We start from the raw sequence: 5272 nt of genomic DNA on the forward strand, positions 1-5272 counted from the left end.
GGAGGGACCTACTTGGGGTCTTCCCCCAAGTGGCGCCCCTTCCTTATTTGGAGTGCGGGAGGAAGGAAGGAGGAGGTGGCGCCCCCTTTCCTGTCTCTCCTGAGGAGGGAAAGGCAGGAGGGGCCACCCCTTCCCTTCCCCTAGGGCCAGCCAGCCAAGGGAAGGGGTGCACCAGCCCCCTTGTGGGCTGGTCTGTCCCCCCTTTGGCCCATAAGGCCCATACACTTGCCCGAGGTGAAACCCCTTCCGGTGACCCGATGAGTACCTGGTGCACTCCAAAACTGTTCCAGTGTCCGAATTGAAGGAAATATGCCCTAGAGGCAATAATAGAGTTGTTATTCATATTTCCTTGTATCATGATAAATGTTTATTATTCATGCTAGAATTGTATTAACCGGAAACTTAGTACATGTGTGAATACATAGACAAACAAAGTGTCCCTAGTATGTCTCTACTTGACTAGCTCGTTAATCAAATATGGTTAAGTTTCCTAACCATAGACATGTGTTGTCATTTGATGAACGGGATCACATCATTAGAGAATGATGTGATGGACAGGACCCATCCGTTAGCTTAGCATTAATGATCGTTTAGTTTTATTGCTATTGCTTTCATCATGACTTATACATGTTCCTCTGACTATGAGATTATGCAACTCCCGAATACCGGAGGAACACCTTGTGTGCTATCAAACGTCACAACGTAACTGGGTGATTATAAAGATGCTCTACAGGTGTCTCCGATGGTGTTTGTTGAGTTGGCATAGATCGAGATTAGGATTTGTCACTCTGTGTATCGGAGAGGTTTCTCCGGGCCCTCTCGGTAATGCTCATCACTATAAGCCTTGCAAGCAATGTGACTAATCAGTTAGTTGTAGGATGATACATTACGGAACGAGTAAAGAGACTTGCCGGTAACGATATTGAACTAGGTATGATGATACCGACGATCGAATCTCGGGCAAGTAACATATCGATGACAAAGGGAACAACGTATGTTGTTACATGGTTTGACCGATAAAGATCTTCGTAGAATATGTAGGAACCAATATGAGCATCCAGGTTCCGCTATTGGTTATTGATCGGAGATGTGTCTCAGTCATGTCTACATAGTTCTCGAACCCGTAGGGTCCGCACGTTTAACGTTCGATGACGATTTGTATTATGAGTTATGTGATTTGATTACCTAAGATTGTTCAGAGTCCTGGATGAGATCACGGACATGACGAGGAGTCTCAAAATGGTCGAGAGGTAAAGATTCATATATTGGAAGGTTGCATTCTGACATCGGAATGGTTCCGAGTGATTCGGACATTTTTCCGGAGTACCGGGAGGTTACCGGAACCCCCCGGGGGAAGATTGGGCCTACACGGGCCATAGGGAAGAGAGGAGGCAGCCCAAAGGGGGCAGCCGCGCCCCCTCCCTATAGGGAGTCCGAATTGGACTAGGGAGGGGGCGCGCCCCCCTTTCCTTCTCCTCCTCCTCTCCCTTCCCTCTTTCCCCCTCTCCGAAAAAGGAATGGTGGTCCAACTAGGATTGGGAGTCCTAGTTGGACTCCCCTCTATGGCGCGCCCCCTAGGACGGCCGCCTCCTCCTCCCCTCCTTTATATACGGGGGAGGGGGGCACCCCATAGACACACAAGTTTCTCTTAACCGTGTGTGGTGCCCCCTCCATAGTTACACACCTCGGTCATATCGTCGTAGTGCTTAGGCGAAGCCCTGCGTCGGTAACTTCATCATCACCGTCGCCACGCCATCGTGCTGACGGAACTCTCCTTCGTCCTCAACTGGATCAAGAGCCCGAGGGACGTCGTGTGCTGAACGCGGAGGTGCCGTACGTTCGGTACTTGGATCAGTTGGATCGCGAAAACGTTCGACTACATCAACCGCGTTACTAAATGCTTCCGCTTTCGGTCTACGAGGGTACATAGAAACACTCTCCCCGCTCGTTGCTATGCATCTCCTAGATAGATCTTGCGTGATCGTAGGTAAATTTTTTGAAATACTGCGCTCCCCAACAGTGGCATCTGAGCCAGGTCTATGCGTAGATGTTATATGCACGAGTAGAACACAAAGAGTCGTGGGCGATAATAGTCATACTGCTTACCAGCAACGTCTTACTTTGATTCGGCGGTATTGTTGGATGAAGCGGCTCGGACCGACATTACATGACTGCGTTCATGAGACTGGTTCTACCGACGTGCTTAGCACACAGGTGGCTAGCGGGTGTCTGTTTCTCCAACTTTAGTTGAATCAAGTTTGACTACGCCTGGTCCTTGTTGAAGGTTAAAACAGCACACTTGACGAAAAATCGTTGTGGTTTTGATGCGTAGGTAAGAATGGTTCTTGCTAGAAGCCCGTAGCAGCCACGTAAAACTTGCAACAACAAAGTAGAGGACGTCTAACTTGTTTTTGCAGGGCTTGCTGTGATGTGAAATGGTCAAGACGTGATGAAATATAAATTGTTGTATGAGATGATCATGTTTTGTAAAAGTTATCGGCAACTAGCAGCAGCCTTATGGTTGTCGCTTTATTGTATGAAATGCAATCACCATGTAATTGCTTTACTTTATCACTAAGCGGTAGCGATAGTCGTAGAAGCAATAGTTGGCGAGACGACAACGATGCTTCGATGGAGATCAAGGTGTCAAGCCGGTGACGATGGTGATCATGACAGTGCTTTGGAGATGGAGATCAAAGGCACAAGATGATGATGGCCATATCGTATCACTTATTTTGATTGCATGTGATGTTTATCTTTTATGCATCTTATTTTGCTTAGTACGGTGGTAGCATTGTAAGATGATCTCTCACTAAATTTCAAGGTATAAGTGTTCTCCCTGAGTATGCACCGTTGCTACAGTTCGTTGTGTCGAGACTCCACGTGATGATCGGGTGTGATAAGCTCTACGTTCACATACAACGGGTGCAAGCCAGTTTTGCACACGCAGAATACTCGGGTTAAACTTGACGAGCCTAGCATATGCAAATATGGCCTCGGAACACTGAGACCGAAAGGTCGAGCGTGAATCATATAGTAGATATGATCAACATAGTGATGTTCACCATTGAAAACTACTCCATCTCACGTGATGATCGGACATGGTTTAGTTGATTTGGATCACGTGATCATTTAGATGACTAGAGGGATGTCTATCTAAGTGGGAGTTCTTAAGTAATATGATTAATTGAACTTTAATTTATCATGAACTTAGTACCTGATAGTATTTTGCATGTCTATGTTGTTGTAGATCAATGGCCCGTGCTACCGTTCCTTTGAATTTTAATGCGTTCCTAGAGAAAGCTAAGTTGAAAGATGATGGTAGCAATGATACGTCTTCAACGTATCTATAATTTTTGATTGTTCCATGCTATTATATTATCCATCTAGGATGTTTTATATGCATTTATATGCTATTTTATATGATTTTTGGGACTAACCTATTAACCTAGAGCCCAGTGCCAGTTTCTGTTTTCTCCTTGTTTTTTAGTATCGCAGAAAGGGAAAACCAAACGGAGTCCAATTGACCTGAAACTTTACGGAACTTATTTTTGGACCAAAAGAAGGCCATGGAGTAAAAGAGCTGGGCCAGAAGAGTCCCGGGCTGCCCACGAGGGTGGGGGGCGCGCCCACCCCCTGGGCACGCCTCCCTACCTCGTGGACAGCCCGGAGACCCCCCTGACTTGTTCTCGACGCCAAAACCTCTTATATATACAGAAACCTCCAGAATATAACCTAGATCGGGAGTTCCACCGCCGCAAGCCTTTGTAGCCACCAAAAATCAATCTAGACCCATTCCGGCACCCTGCCGGAGGGGGGAACCCTCACCGGTGGCCATCTTCATCATCCCGGCACTCTCCATGACGAGGAGGGAGTAGTTCACCCTCGGGGCTGACGGTATGTACCAGTAGCTATGTGTTTGATCTCTCTCTCTCTCTCTCTCTCTCTCTCTCGTGTTCTTGAGGTGGTACGATCTTGATGTATCGCGAGCTTTGCTATTATAGTTGGATCTTATGATGTTTCTCCCCCTCTACTCTCTTGTAATGGATTGAGTTTTCCCTTTGAAGTTATCTTATCGTGTTGAGTCTTTAAGGATTTGAGAACACTTGATGTATGTCTTGCATGTGCTTATCTGTGGTGACAATGGGATATCACGTGATCTACTTGATGTATGTTTTGGTGATCAACTTGTGGGTTTCGTGACATTGTGAACTTATGCATAGGGGTTGGCACACGTTTTCGTCTTGACTCTATGGTAGAAACTTTGGGGCACTCTTTGAAGTACTTTGTGTTGGTTTGAATAGATGAATCTGAGATTGTGTGATGCATATCGTATAATCATACCCACGGATACTTGAGGTGACATTGGAGTATCTAGGTGACATTAGGGTTTTGGTTGATTTGTGTCTTAAGGTGTTATTCTAGTACGAACTCTAGGATAGATTGAACGGAAAGAATAGCTTCGTGTTATTTTACTACGGACTCTTGAATAGATCGATCAGAAAGAATAACTTTGAGGTGGTTTCGTACCCTACCATAATCTCTTCGTTTGTTCTCCGCTATTAGTGACTTTGGAGTGACTCTTTGTTGCATGTTGAGGGATAGTTATATGATCCAATTATGTTATTATTGTTGAGAGAACTTGCACTAGTGAAAGTATGAACCCTAGGCCTTGTTTCCTAGCATTGCAATACCGTTTACGCTCACTTTTATCATTAGTTACCTTGCTGTTTTTATATTTTCAGATTACAAAAACCATCTACCATCCATATTGCACTTGTATCACCATCTCTTCGCCGAACTAGTGCACCTATACAATTTACCATTGTATTGGGTGTGTTGGGGACACAAGAGACTCTTTGTTATTTGGTTGCAGGGTTGTTTGAGAGAGACCATCTTCAACCTACGCCTCCAATGGATTGATAAACCTTAAGTCATCTACTTGAGGGAAATTTGCTACTGTCCTACAAACCTCTGCACTTGGAGGCCCAACAACATCTACAAGAAGAAGGTTGTGTAGTAGACATCAAGCAGTTTCTGGCGCCGTTGCCGGGGAGGTGAGTGCTTGAAGGTATATCTTTAGATCTTGCAATCAAATCTTTTAGTTTGTTGTTTTATCACTAGTTTAGTTTATAAAAGAAAACTACAAAAAAATGGAATTAAGGGTGCCTCATATTCTTCATCTTTTTAATGTCTTTCGTGAAAATGATGGGATGAAAATTGCGCTCAAGTACTAGAAGATGAATTACATAGAATGCTTGGCATAAAATAT

This window comes from Triticum aestivum, chromosome 4D (genome assembly GCF_018294505.1).
Source record: "Triticum aestivum cultivar Chinese Spring chromosome 4D, IWGSC CS RefSeq v2.1, whole genome shotgun sequence".
NCBI classification, from domain to species: domain Eukaryota; kingdom Viridiplantae; phylum Streptophyta; class Magnoliopsida; order Poales; family Poaceae; genus Triticum; species Triticum aestivum.